The sequence below is a fragment of the Saimiri boliviensis genome, chromosome 9 (genome assembly GCF_048565385.1).
Source record: "Saimiri boliviensis isolate mSaiBol1 chromosome 9, mSaiBol1.pri, whole genome shotgun sequence".
Classification (NCBI taxonomy): domain Eukaryota; kingdom Metazoa; phylum Chordata; class Mammalia; order Primates; family Cebidae; genus Saimiri; species Saimiri boliviensis.
The window spans coordinates 11,265,433-11,280,681 of record NC_133457.1 but is presented as its reverse complement, the minus strand read 5'-3'; the positions used below and the strand labels follow the sequence as shown (position 1 = coordinate 11,280,681).

The 15,249-nt window shown below is 32.8% G+C and overlaps 1 long non-coding RNA gene across 1 annotated transcript in view; it reads left to right on the top strand.

Moving 5' to 3' along the window:
- Positions 1-527: 527 nt before the first annotated feature.
- LOC141585583 (uncharacterized) overlaps positions 528-15,249 on the top strand; it is a 59,777-nt gene continuing 45,055 nt past the window's right edge. The window contains exon 1 of the long non-coding RNA XR_012519117.1: positions 528-1,384. This is a non-coding gene — a long non-coding RNA (uncharacterized LOC141585583). The remainder of the gene's footprint in view (positions 1,385-15,249) is intronic.

Here is a 15,249-nt window from a genome sequence, read left to right as displayed (position 1 = left end):
TATACTATGTTACTTTTAGAAAGTTGTATATTTGACCTCTTATTGTTAAATTTAAAAAATCAGTTTCCAGTTATAAATTATGTTTTAAAAGCGTCAATTATATTTTCTTCACTTAACTGATATTACTCTACGAATTATAAGTGAAGGATATTTTGCTTTGCTTCCAATCACCTTGTCTAATATGCACAATTAGTATTTTCTCCACTTACATGTGTATGCAAGCAATTAAACTAAAATGTAAACAGAATCTGAAATTTTACTACCTAAAACTCACTGTGAAGAAGAAATTTTCATTGATATATTTCTTTTATCAATTCCTCTCATTTTCTTATCCAATTAAAAAATGAGGTAAGTTAATTTCTTTATTCTATGTGAACTATAGAAAGATTTTAAATATTTCAATTACCTGAAGCATCTTATTGTAAAATGATTTTAGTTTCCTTTTTATTAACAAGAATATTAAGGAATATTTAATTATTATTTGCTATGTGTTCATTCACTATGACTTAGAGAATTATATCTTTTTAAATCTCAGATATTAAGAAATACAGTAATTTCAACTCACTTTTTTTGCTTAAGGTGATAAAAGACTGATAAGATAATTTGTATGGAAAAATGTTTAATGTTCTTATGACTTGTCAATATCAAAGCTACACACATCTATATTTCAAATTAAGTCTTAAAGCTAACTTTAGGAAACACAAATTTTCATGTGAAACTAGTAAGAGGTTAATGTATGATAAGTTTCTTGCTTATTAATTTTAATGCCTACCTTTATGAAGTATATTTTGTGGTGCCTTTTTCAACAAAGAGAATGAAGTAGGCAAAAAAAAAAAAAAAAAAAAAAAAAAACAAATGCACCTATGCCAAAAGATAGAAATGGGTGATCTTCTAAGCTGTACATCATTGATGAATATAATCAACAACATATTTAAAAATTGGCTTTTTGATTGAATAAGCACCTTTGTTGCCAAACCTATACTCTTATATTTGCATTAAATTTTAGAAAATTATTTGGAATGAATTCTGTTTACATTAAAGTTGTGATTAGTTACATCCTTCTGTTTGACTCCTTCCCTGAAAAAAAAATTAAACCATGGGTAACACAATTCCTTTGCCATGACAGAAGTTCCCACAGCTTTCCAATTTCATCAGAAATGGAGAAACTCTTTATGTTTCTGCAAGACAGCATTGCTGAAGGCTTATGCCAGCCGTCTAATAAAATGATAGCTATTTTGAGTTAAGCATACTAATATCAAATCCTATCAACCTAAAGAATTTCAGAAGCACGGAGTATGATCTTTCTTCCCCGAAAGACAGCATCAAAATCTGATCAAGATAAAAGCAAAAACTTCTGATGAATATACACTACATGATTAAAACCGTAAGTCCCTATGGTTTAAACCTTGAAGACATTTTAATTATCTATTTAACATCTTGCTATTTCTGGAATTCTGACTGAGAATGTTTCTGACATAGTATTTCATGGAATGTCCTTCTCTCATACTGAGCCGCTTTTATACTCCAGATGTAAACACAAAAGCTTGCCTTTCATCTTTTTAAACTCCATCACATAAAAGGAAAGGTAAAAACCCTAAAGACCACTTTTTCTGTGAGTCTCCTATATAGATTATATAGTCTCCTGTACATATTATAAAACTAATACATTTCTCTGAAATATGGAAATCTAACAATTTTTCTTAATTTTTTGTACTTGTTTAAGAGTAAGTTTAACAATTCTTCGTCATGATTGAAATTTATTTCTTTCAGAGGGAGAAGAAAGTGAACAGCACTTTAGGTGTGATATATACCGAGCTGTTTGCTCCTTTCCCAGGAATTGTCATTATTCAAAATTTCCACTAATTTCTAAATGCTATCAAAGTAACAAGATTATGCTTTAAAATAAACTTTCCCTAAAATTCCAAAGTAGTATTTGCTAAATAAATTTCCACTTAAGACCATTTGTATCAGCTAAGCTTACTTTTGGCTAAACTAAATGCTATGAAAACCTTGGAAGAAAATGTTTAGCACTATGTAATTAAGGGAATTAGTATCACATTTTCAGCCACTTGACAATTAAATTATTCAGTTTTTACAAAGATAAAAGAAAAGGAAAACAACTATGACCCATATTATGTTGCTACAGTCTGATTTTTTTTTCACATTTTTGTCATTTCTTTATATTCTTCACAGGTTTAGTTGTGTGTCATTGTGTATCTTTGTATACCTCTGAAAGAGTAACTTATGGTTCTCTAATTATATATTCATTTCACCTTTGAAAAGATGAGTAACATATCATGATGCATTTTATATTAGTATACATATCTCAAAATACACATAACTTTTGAACCTATAAAACATTTTGTATTTGGTTAAAATGTAGGTAATGTCAAGCAATATTTGTTTACAAAATGTGTCTGATTTATAATGGGATTTGGATAAGAAAAGATGCTTTCGTTTGGGTTTGTCAGCCTTATGGCCCTGATGGTTACTCATAGGAGACAGATTTTATCTTAGAAGGGGGTATTTGCTAACTAGGATTGAAAGCATCATGGTGGTGGCATGCTCCCATATTACCACTTGAAATTCATTGCTGGCTGATCTACAGAGCAGCTTTGATTGCAGTTTTACCAAGCCAGATTCCTGCTGTCCTGGCTGCAAGGTTTGTTTTCTTTTGTTTATAGCAAGAGGGGAGGTAATGCTTGATTTTCTACTTGCCTCTGAACTTTAGAGCTTAATATTGGCCTAAGAAAGAGGAGAATTTCTTAAAATTGAAGTGTTTCACTTAGCTATATGAAAGTAGGAAAAAAGAAAAAAAAAAAACAAAACAAAAAAACAGTCCTTGCTGTTTTCTTGTTCATTTTTCATCTATTAACTGCTAGATTGAAACTTTTTTAAATTTCCTGATAATCTGAATCAAAGTAAGTAAAGTTTCCACATCTGGAAACTAAGAAAGGACTTTCATAAAAGAAAGTAAGACAGAAAAAGAAATTATGGAGGTTCTAATGTTACCATCAAATCAGCGCTAAGTTGCTTGGCCTGTTATTCAAGACCCTTCTGCAACTGGTTGGAATTCCATTCTCTTTTCAGGGCTCACTTCATGTCCCACTTCCTCTGTGATTTTCTGCCCCTTTTCCTTATTTTATTCCCTCTGGCATGAAGGAAATAATGTGGAGAATATAAAATATTGAGTAGATTTTGGAAGGAAATATTTAATTGCACATTAATGTAGAAAACAATGTAAGCTCAGATAAAAATTATGTGTGTTAGATTATTAAGAAATTTGAATGCATGACAGTTTAAGGAGGGTTGAGACTTTAAAGGACAAATAAAACTATGCTTTTATAACACACTGTCTCAGCCTCCCAAAGTGCTGGGATAACAGGTGTGTGCCACCACTAAAAATACAAAAATTAGCCAGGTGTGGTGGCACACACCTGTAGTCCCAGTTGCTTGGGTGGCTGAGGCAGGAGAATCGCTTGAACTCAGGAGGTAGAGGTTGTAGTGAGCCAAGATGGTGCCACTGCACTCCATCCTGGGCAACAGAGCAAGACTCCATCTCAATAATAATAATAATAAATAACATGCTTGTATTTCATACTTTAGTGTGGCTTGCTTTTAAAAATAGATTACATTTTTTATGTCAGATGAGATAATTTTCATATATTGTGCATCAACCTATTGATCTCTAAGTTCCCAATGTGTAGTACATGTTCAACAAACTGTTGAACAGACTAAGGAATGAATAAGACTAACTGTAATATTTAGAAAATTGGCAGAACTCAGTATAGCATACATCATTCTAGCAGCTCGTAATAATTCATACTAAAATATTAATGGGTTTTATTTATTGAAATAATTCATTGCACATCTCATTCATTTCAGATACAACACTTAATTAGTTCAATAATAAAATTATTAGGATAGCATATTATTTTACTAAATATAAGCTTAAGAAAGTAAAAATAGTTTCTGTCCTAATTGGTCTTGATAAAATGACTTAGTAGTAAAGGCATTTCTACTTGCAGTTTTCTCTGTAAGAGATTCCAAAAAGGGGATGCAATTAATAGTACACATTATAAATATTAGCTAACTGAATTTTTCAAAGATTAAGTAAACAAATACTAAGACATGCATGAAAATTTTATAAACAATTATTACTTATTCTTCATTAATCAGCAACAACATTGATAAGTTAATAGACGTAGTTTTTACCAGGTCAGCAGGTGCTTAAGTTGAGTACTCATTGGGATTGATTACATGAAACCACGCCCAGCCAAACCTAGAGAAAATGTACACATTATACATATATAAAAGCTAATGAATGGCCTACTTAGATATTATTTGACCTCTCTACTTAGTCATGTCCCTTCATCCCTGTAAGAATTTAAGGCAGGCCAAGTTCTCCTGGGATGTTGTGGGGGATAGTCTTTTTGTCCAGACTGGTTTATGTTTTCATTTCTCAGGTCACTCATATGGCTCAGTGATTATGTCTTATCTGGAAGAGTTGTTCTGGGCAGCAGTTCCCAAACTTTTTGGCACCAGGGACTGGTTTCATGAAAGACAATTTTCTCACCAGTTAGGGTGGGGTGGGGATGGTTTCAGGATGATTCAAGTACATTATATTTATTGTGCACTGTATTTCTATTATTATACCATTGTAATATATAATTAAATAATCATATAACTCACCATAATGTAAAATCAGTGGGGGAGCCCTGAACTTGTTTCCCTGCAGCTAGATGGTCCCATCTTGGGGTGACAGGACACAGTGACAGGTCATCGGGCATTAGATTCTCATAAGAAGTGCATAACCTAGATCCCTTGCATTTACAGTTCACAATGGTATTTGAGAATCTGACAGGAGGCAGTAATATGAGCTATGAGGAGTGGCTGGTTCCTAACAGGCCATGGACTGGTACCCTGGTCTAGGTTACCTGACTGAATATCTAGAATTACCAAAGTGTTTAGGGTGGTTAGTGTATCTAGAACAGTGTGTCCAGACAAGAAGGGGTTATCTATTGAAAGTGGTTAGTCTCTGCTATAATCAGTCTATTAGGCCGGGTTGACCTATCTTAGACTTTTTATCCAGACAGCACTTGTTGAATAAATATGAAATGATAACCATGTATACAAAATTAATTTTTCCCCAATGTTTTAGTTGGATTTGGTTTCATGTGATCACATTATTCTGTCATAGAGCAGTCATAGAATACTATGATAAGTTGAACCTTGGAGGAAACACGCATCACTGCTTTATATAACAAGAAAAATTGAAGTAAATTGTTTGTTTAATGTCTCCTAACTGCTAAAGCCACCAGGATACTTACAGCTTGAAAGTTCATCATGGAGAGTATATATTTGAATCTCTCTATATTTATACACTATGAAAATGACTGCTATAATAATAACAGTAATAGAAAACATTTCATTAAGCACTCACTGGAAATCAGGTGTCAAAAGTAGTTTCAGAGACAAAATCATTTAGAGAAGAAAATTAATTTATTTGCAGAAAAACTTTCATTGGAGTACAGGTTTTAACAGAATTTGCTCCTAAAATTAAATAAATGAAAATAGACTAGAAATTTAATATATCAGATTTGTCATGTTTATGGTAGAAAATTAATAACTGTTTTGAATTATTATCTAAGATATTCTACTATTTCTATACATCAACATTTCGAAGGTCAGGATAATCTCATTTTGTTAGGGAGTCAGTGACTTACAAGACACTCTCAAGGTTTGACTTAATTTGTGGAATAGAACTAGACAAAATGACTCTGTTTTGTTTTTTCCTTTATCATTGATGTTTACCTTAGGGTACAAAGCATTTTAAAAATTGTCCCTTGTACGAAATATGATGTAAACCCTTATTCTTTTAATAGAGCAAGGTGATGTGTTACATTATTTCCTTACAGACATTGTGCTAGGCACCTCATTCACTTATCTCTAATAATAAGCCCATGATGTTCATAGGGCACTAATTACTCATTGAATTTACAATTACACGGGAGGTGGAATTTAATTTGAGTTAGTAATACATTAGGCTTAGTAAATAATTTAGTGAGCCCCTTGAGAATGATCCAAAATACCAGCACCCACTTGTATCATATGTATGGTCAATATTATTTTCTGTTACAGACTCATGATGAGATTACAAAGAAATTAGAAACTAATTAAGCACATAGAACTGAAGTTTTCACTCCCTAGTCCATTATATGCAGCCTATTACTCCTCCAGGAGCTTCTTAAACTTCACTTTAACAAGCTGAAAAGACATTATGAAGATGAATGTATCAACAGTTCTAATACATGTTTGCATATGATTAACAATGCAAGAATAAATTACTCAGAACTACGCTTGGTAGGACGTAGTACTTTTCTTTCTGAGACGTAGCTTCCATGCCTTTTAATTGGTGAATGATAATAAACTTTACATATTTTATTATTCTCAATATTTAAAAAATGGGTTAAGAAACAGACTGAACTAAAATAGGAAATGGGCTGCATTGTCAGTTTTACATTTTCTAAATATGCAATTAATTAATTTTTTTTTTCGAGACGGAGTTTTGCTCTTGTCACCCAGGCTGGCAATGGTGCATTCTCTGCTCACTGCAACCTCTGCCTCCTGGGTTCAAGTGATTCTCCTGCCTCAGCCTCCCGAGTAACTGGGATTACAGGCATGCATCAACATGCCCAACTAATTTTTGTACTATTAGTAGAGTTGGTGTTTCACCATGTTGACCAGGCTGGTCTTGAACTCCTGACCACAGATGATCCATCTGCCTCAGCCTCCCAGAGTGCTGGGATTACAGGTGTTAGCTGCTGCACCTGACCTCAGTGTTCTTAAACATATTCAATAATGAATCAACTAACAGTATTTTCAAGTAAGATCTCCTTTTGTGCTTATGCCAATGAAAGGGTCAAATTCACTTTTAATTGGCATCTGTTTGCTCATCAACGAACCTTCTTAAAAATAATTTGTCAGTTAAATAAGGTATCGTGGAACAAGGACTACATTGGCATCGTTCATAAAATAAAAACTTAACTTTAGTTCCTGTCAGATTCGATGACCACATTTTTCTTTTTTATTCATTTGATGAAGGATCACATACACAGGGCAGGAATCTGGGTCTGGAAATTAAATTGGAGTGGAGACCAAAGAAAAGTGAGCAGGCTAAATCTTGAAGCTACTAAGTAATGGAATTTCCATTGCCTTTTGAGATGTCTCAAATTTATTCCTCTTTTTCATCCTCACAGCCTCTACTTGAGTTCAAAAGTGCATGTATCACCTGAAATATACTATCTCTTTTTTTCTTATTATGTATCTGTCTCCACTCCTAAATGGTCTCTCAGTTCTTTCTACTACTATCAATTTTTTTTTCACACTAACACAGGAGTTTTGTTTTTAAAAACAGATAAAATCAAATTTTACTTTCCTCCCTAAAAACTAGCATTTTTGAACAACGAATGTCTAATTTAAAGGTAATTATTCTGTACTTCAACCTAAATTTTTAATCACCAGTGACCTTCCCAGTCCATTCCCCACAGACCTATACCTCTTGCTTGGTCCACCTTTTTGTCTGTTTTCTGTGGTCCGCAATATCCCATAGTCCTGAACATTCTCTTTTCTCTGCTTAGAATGGAAGTAGAACTCTTCCCTCAAGCTCACCAGTAAATTTTTCTGTCTTTTAAGATGCAGAATTAATCTCTTATTTTTGAAGACTCTCTCTCCCTATCTCCCCTTCATGTTACAGGCTTGCAAAAGGATGAGGCAAAGATAGATGTTCTCTAAAGATAGGTATTTGCCGGTTTGAAGGGCTAAGGACTGCCCAACCAAAATAATAAAGGCATTAACTTTGATAAGAAAGTCATAAATAGCATCAGTGACAAGGAGATCTATATTTGTTTTTACTGTTATTTCATTCAGGAAACCAATATTTTCATTCTAGGATAAGAGATGGCTAAACCGATATGAGTGGAAAATGCAGGACCTAATTTATGTAGAAATATGTTTTTTCTTTAATTAGTAAAGCTGAAATTTTAAGCATTCCAATTTACGGTGTGAATTGTATATTTTATATAAAATGAGATAATGCTAGTAAAACACTTCTGTTTTAATTATAATTGCTACTAAGGTCATCATTACTGTTCTTGCAAATACTACTTTTAATTTTCCTTTACAGGCTTAGTCTAACACTTTTGGTACTAAATGTTTCTTTGGCAAAGCTAATTTTTCTGTGTTAAAGAGTATTATCAGTTAGCATATCAATAATACTGCACAATCACTCATACCAAAATTTGGTGGCATTTTGTAATAAGTTTATATTTTTTGCCTTTGTAGTTGCCGATAAACTGGGAATTTTTTTTTAACTCTTCTAAGCTTAGTTAGGCTTGGTTTTGTCTCAGTCTCCCCCCATGTGTTCTCCTTAAACCTACAGCTAAGTTATTTTCTTCATATAAAGAAAAGCAGGAAGGTAAGAGGGTAAGTTCAATTGCCAAACACATTTCAAGACTTTCCTTGTTTCCCGTGTGTGAACATCCCATTGGCCTCTACCCAGAAGCAAGGAGCAGAAAAGCACAATTCTGCCATGGAAAGTGTGAGTATTTGCTAAACAACATGACTATTAACTTTAAATAATAAGCTGCTAGGCAGTTTTATTCTGTGAACAATGAGATTACAAGTGGCCTCTATATGTTACCTTTCTTCTAGAAATCCAAACCTGGAGAGCATTTTCCCTTATTTCTGATTTCAGAGGTGTTCAGTTGCCAGATATTTCTCTCACCTCCACTGACTGTTTTCTCCACTCTTATAACCATCTTCCTACTTATTTTAAAGTCAAAGTGAATTATGTCTCGGCTGTCAAGGTTTGTTAATCTTGGATCTTGCAATTATAGATTGTTATGCATCTTTCTAGTACTTGGGGCATTATTATTATGGGAAAATATAGAAGTTTTTTCAAATAACTAATTTGAAGTTATTTTGTAAAACAACTCAATTTATGAGAAGAAATACCCTCTTGCAAACACATACACACACACTGAAATACTGTCTATAGATAATTTGTTTTCTCACATTATAATTCAAATAAACATGAAATATTAAAGTTAATTTACATAATTAGTAGGGATTATTTTAGGTTAAATACAAGATAATTTGATATGTTAAGTTTTTTCTTTTGACACAATTAATTTATTATTTTATACTCCACTTACCAAAAACAGTTATAAAAGCATTAATATACAATATCATGCAAATTAATTCCATATGATAAATTTTGACATTAATTCGTTTTCTGATTCAAAAATTTCTTTCTTTTTTGATAAAGATACACACTGAAATTTAACCTGTTTTGCACTTAAGGGCTCCTTTTAGTAATGAACTAGAAAATTAAAATTTTATATTTAATAGTATTGATAGTATAGCCTCATTTTTATAAATAGACAGTATTCTTGAAATGATGATATATGATTTACAGGCAAGAGAATATTTTGGAGCTTTTACTAATTTTGTTTAGATGTTATGCATAGTTCATTGTAGTGAAAGAGCCAGGAATTAATCAACACATCATAGATTTACAGAACTAAATATCCCAAACGAGAGGAATATATTTCCCAGATCAAGTAAGTTACCATGGAAAATTATTAACAAAGGCCTCATTCAAGAGGATTTCAGACACTAAACTATGCTTAGCAGGATTAGTAGCATAATGTGGTACAAGGACACTGAATAAGATTATATGATTAATGTTTTATTGTGGTTGCAGTTAGGCTTTCATTGCTTATAGCAAGAACAGCGGCCCACTCAAATTTGGATTGCAGTGAGGCAGTCAGGATGTGGAGGACAGCCCAGCAGGTACAATCAGGCCGCAAGGACAGAGTCCTGGATTTTCCTGTGGTGCTCTATAATCTTTCACAAGGTCACTCGAAGATGATAAGACAACATATCTTCTGTCTTAAATTAGATACTTTGACCAAAATTATTACCTTAAATTATCTGTTCTTATTCTAAATAGTTAAATTCACTTTATTCAATATTTAAAATGTTATAAATAAATATGAAGTTACCTTAGGTTAAAATTCACTAATGGATATTAAAATAACCAGAAATATCTTCCAAAATTTTTCTTAATGTTGACATAATTAAGGTTATGTCAGGATTGTATTTTAAGCTTTGCTTCAATAATGTTCTCTCCATTAGAAGCCTCTAGGAGTGAATGAATCAGTGAGTTCCAATCACACTAAAATATTTCCAGAGACAGACTTACATTTGCTTTAAAAAGTGGGCTCTTTAACACTTTTCACTGGAGGTAATAAATATCTGACAGTAGAGAACAAATTTTGTTATTCCTAAATACCTGACTATTAGTGTCATTGTTATATATGAGACGTTTTCCTTCAACATGAATTATTCATGCACCTACCTTAATTTTGATTACCAACCCAACAAAGTTAAAAATCACACTATACCTAAAAATATAAACACTATCACACTGAAGTTGAGACTGCATTATTCTTTATACATAATTGCTATCATGCTGAGGTTGGGTTACCACCTTTTCCTGTGAAACCACAAAGATAATTCTGTATGTTACTGCCTTCAACATATGCACATGCTAGTTTCTATTACCATTGTTAAAAACAGACTCTTTTGACAATCGTCTTTTTTCTAATACTTTTCATCCTAGAAAGTTTATTAGCTTTACTTTACATAACCATTCAGCATGTATTGCCACTAACTAGATTACTTCTCACCAAATAATTGAATCAGTAATTCCAGAAACCTAGGCTCCAGGAATCCCAAATTAGAAGTCCTCATAGGAGCCATAGTAATTTAAAGCTCTGCCATAGTTTACTAGTGATAAAGAGATTCATAAAATTTTGGTGGGGGTACTGCATCTTTAACATTGCTTCCAGCAAGAGTAAGGGCTACTCTGTGTAGATACTAGTTTCACTTATTTCACTTATATATCCATGGGTCTGTGACACAACTCTTCAAAATGTTGTGGATTGCCTTCCCACAAGACAGGGAAAATAAAATATGCCTGTATAGTGTGTTCCTGACATTATGTATTTAATTCGCAAGCATATCCAAATGAATACAATTGGAATAATGGCTATCCATTTCTTCATAAAATAAAATCCATTTTAAACCTTAAATTTTTAGTTAATATGCAAGTTTAGTATTAACCATTATCTTAATAATGCTATCTTTTAACCTCATTGCAATGAAGAAATTTATGGATGATATACAGACCATCACTCAAATAAAATTATAAAGGACGATTTATGGCAGCTTCTTGGAGAAGAAAATTAATTTTCACAAGTTTTCTAGGTTTCTCGTTGTCAACTGGTCACTACTTGTAAAGAAATAGAAGAGAGTTCTGCTGATTTAAAAAATCGTGTATCAGTTTATCTCAAATTTCTTTGTTCTGTTTTAGCTGAAGCCTTATTTGAAGATATTCAAAATATCGTATTATCTGTTTTTGTTTTGTTTTTAAGTAGGCACTATGAAGCCAGAACAAGGTACCTTGCTGCTCAGTTAAAGTTAACAGAGGCCATGACTGGTCTTACACAAGATCTAGGGAGCAGATGGGCCAGGAAAGCAGGGCCATGGTGACCAGCCATAAAAGTGTTCTCCCCTGGAGTGTCTTAACAACAGCTGAAGCATTAGAGGCATTTCCTCTAGAACCATCTGGCTTTGATTTTTTAGGCTTTTTTTTTTTTTTTTTTTTTTCTGTCGACAGACAGAGAGCCACAAAGTTAAGGAAGCAATAATTCTTCTCTAGTTACTGTAACTGCTGGTGCAAAATCACCAGTCTCTAAAGCCACTTGTATAATACATCTGACTAAAGGGTGTTCTTCTTGGGAAAAGAAAAGACACTATATTATCAAAGAGAGGAATTTTGTGAAGTGATACTGTAGTTTAAACTCAGTGTACATGTTTTTCAGAAGTTCTTATAATTCTAGGTTGAAGTGGTGCTGGCTTGCTTTATTTTGTCTCATTGAAGTTTTAGTTATTCCCTTCTACCACCCTCAAAAATGCTTTTTATAAATTGAAACAAAGTAATGGTACTCTTTTGGAAAAGCACCCCTTTTCTCATCTCTACCCAAAGATTTAATTTTAAAAATAATTGAAATAGTTTCAGTGGTACTTGAGTAATGCATTGAATTGTAATTCATTAAAGGTTTATGAATTTCTGATTAGATCAATCACTGCAGTTAGAAAAGAAATCTCATCTACATTGTTGAAAGAAGAACTTTTTCCTAGAAAACGGATGTGGCTGGCAATGTCCAATTGGAAAAGCACTGAAAAGACAAGAAAGTAAATTAGCAGAGTGGGAAGAAATGGTGAATGAAGATAGATGAAAATGTTTCCAAATTTTTGATGAAAAACTTATTCCAAATCATAGGTTATATATGATTCTAAAGAAAGATGACTGATGTCCCAACATCAGCCTTATTGCTAGAATAAAACAAAAGGAGATGCCAGCCACAGGAGTCTTTCCTAAATATATAAAGACGAGGATTCTAGAAATAATAAACTGAGAGGCTGGGAGTGAATACGGGGCTGGCAGTCAATAACAATATCTAGAAGTCACTACAGAAATAAAACTATACACAGAAAAAAAAATGAACCATATTTAAGAAGCTACAGGAACAGGGTGCAAGGTGGGTCTGCTTGGTTCAGTTGAACCCAGAACCTGCAAACAGTGTATGGGCAATGGCAATTCAATTCTATTTGCACTTCCTGCATAGCACAAGTTTTGGCTTTTTGGTTTAATGGAATAATACAGTAATGTAATAGAGTTAATAATGATGACAAGCTTTTGGTTATCTTTAGCTTTTTGTTCTTTGGCTCCTTGGTTCTTCCTTTCTGATTTTAAAATAGCAGTCTAATAGAACCATGCCATGCACTTTTTTTTTGAAAGTACTGGCTTTAAAGTGTTACTGAATGGATCATAATGTCAGATGGTCAAGGGAAAGCTGTGGATAATTCAATTTGGTTTAGTTTCTCTTTAATTTGAAACTTAAGACCATGAAATAGTATCATCTCCAGCACCCTAATTGGGTAGGAGTAGTTCTACCACAGAACAAGGTGATAATTAACTTATTAAACCACTCTGTTTTGAAATCTTAAAGAACTTAGTTGAAACAAAGATGATAAGGTTTACTAGTAAAATGAGCTAAGACTTTAAGATCAAACAGAGGTAACACACTGAAAATTTTGAATTGCTAAAGCTGATATTGTGATGCTAACGTCAGAAAATGTCAAAAAGTAAGATTTAGGACTATTAAGAACCAAAAAGTTACTTAATTGAATTTAAAAGCAGTTAGATGACTTTACATTGATTTAAAGATATTCAAAAAGTATCTCTAATTTCACAAAATTAAATTGATAGTCTTAGAATCAAAGTAACTTGTTTTGATTTTTCACTGTCACACACTCCATGCCGACACATTATTCATGTTAATTAATGAGAAAGAACTCAAGTGTTATCTATTGACTTAGTGGCAAAAAAAATAAAAAGAAACTAACAAATCAAAAATTTATACACAAACACATTTTAAGTGATTTAGAGGGTTCTATGTAAAGATTGTGTAAATATATTTCAATCTTGTATCTTTTTCTTCTCTTTAAAAAAATAAAAAAATAAACACAGCTAGAATAAGAATTAACAAGAAATATAATAATTTTTCAAAAGAAGTAGAGAATAAGTCTGGACAGTGTCATTAGAAATTCTATAAGGGCTAAACTTAAATGAGCATACATAAGATGGTAAGGAATGTGTCTTAGAGCAGTAGTTGTAGAGTAAGCACACTGTTTTCACTTATTTTATATGTGATACTTTAGGTAGGGAGTGCTGGGAAAGTCACTGCTTGCCCCTGCACTTATCCTCAGTCACAGGCTATGAGATAAGGCTGCCAGCAGTGGTGAAAATTAGATAATAGGTGTGATATAGAACATTCGGATTGAGTGCATGATAATACACATTTGCAGATATCAGCCAGAGTGCAAAAGTTCCGCATTTGCAGGAACTAGCTATTGATTTTGGGTGTAGGGGAAAACAAAACACTTTTTTAAAGGCTGGGAGAGGTAAGCTATACAATTACTGGTCTAAGACATCTGGAAAAGTAAATTCATAATACACCGAAAAACTTGACACCTGGAACTTCACTGGTAGCTCTTGCAAACATTCCCCTATGGTGACTACGGTGACCAATACTGTACTATCTTATTTGAAACTCTCTAAGAGAGTGGATCTTTATTGTTCTCATCAAAAACAAACAAAAACCCTAAACAGATCCCAAACATAAATAAATAATCTTAAAAGCAACTAAAACTAAATGACAAATTTCCTATATTAAATGACATTTACACTGACAAGAAATTTCTCAGAAGTAGCAATTAGACATGAGTAAAATACTTTTTTAAGTGATGAGGTAAAACAGTAAAATCTTTTAAAACTATCATTCAAGAGTGACAGTGAAATAATGATAATTTATGATATACAAAACTTGAAAGGCAAAAAACTGTATGTACTATGTAAACTATCATTCAAGAGTGACTGTGAAATAATGATAGTTTATGATATATAAAACTTGAAAAGCAAAAAACTGCATGTACTATGTAAATGGATACATTTCTGGACATTTACATTCTCCGAAGACTAAACCAAGAAGAAGTTGAATCCCTGAGTAGACCAATAACAAGGTCTGAAGTTTAGGCAGCAATTAATAGCCTACCAACCAAAAAAATCAGATACCAGACAGGTTAACAGCCGAATTCTACCAGAGTTACAAAGAGGAGCTGGTACCATTCCTTCTGAAACTATTCCAAACCATACAAAAAGAGGGACTCCTCCATAACTCATTTTATGAGACCAACATTATCCTAATACCAAAACCTGGCAGAGAAACAACTAAAAAAGAAATTTTCAAGCCAATATCCATGATAAATATTGATGAGAAAGTCCTTGATAAAATACTGGCAAACCCAATCCAGCAGCAAATCAAAAAGCTTATCCAACACGATCAAGTTGGCTTCATCTCTGGGAAGTAAGGCTGGTTTAATATAGACAAATCTATAAATGTAACCCATCACATAAACATAACTAAAAACAAAAACCACGTGATTATCTCAATAGACCCAAAAAAAAAGCCCACATAGCCAAAAACAACAACAACAACAAAAGCTAGAGGTATCACACTACCTGACTTCAAACTATACTACAAGGCTACAGTAATC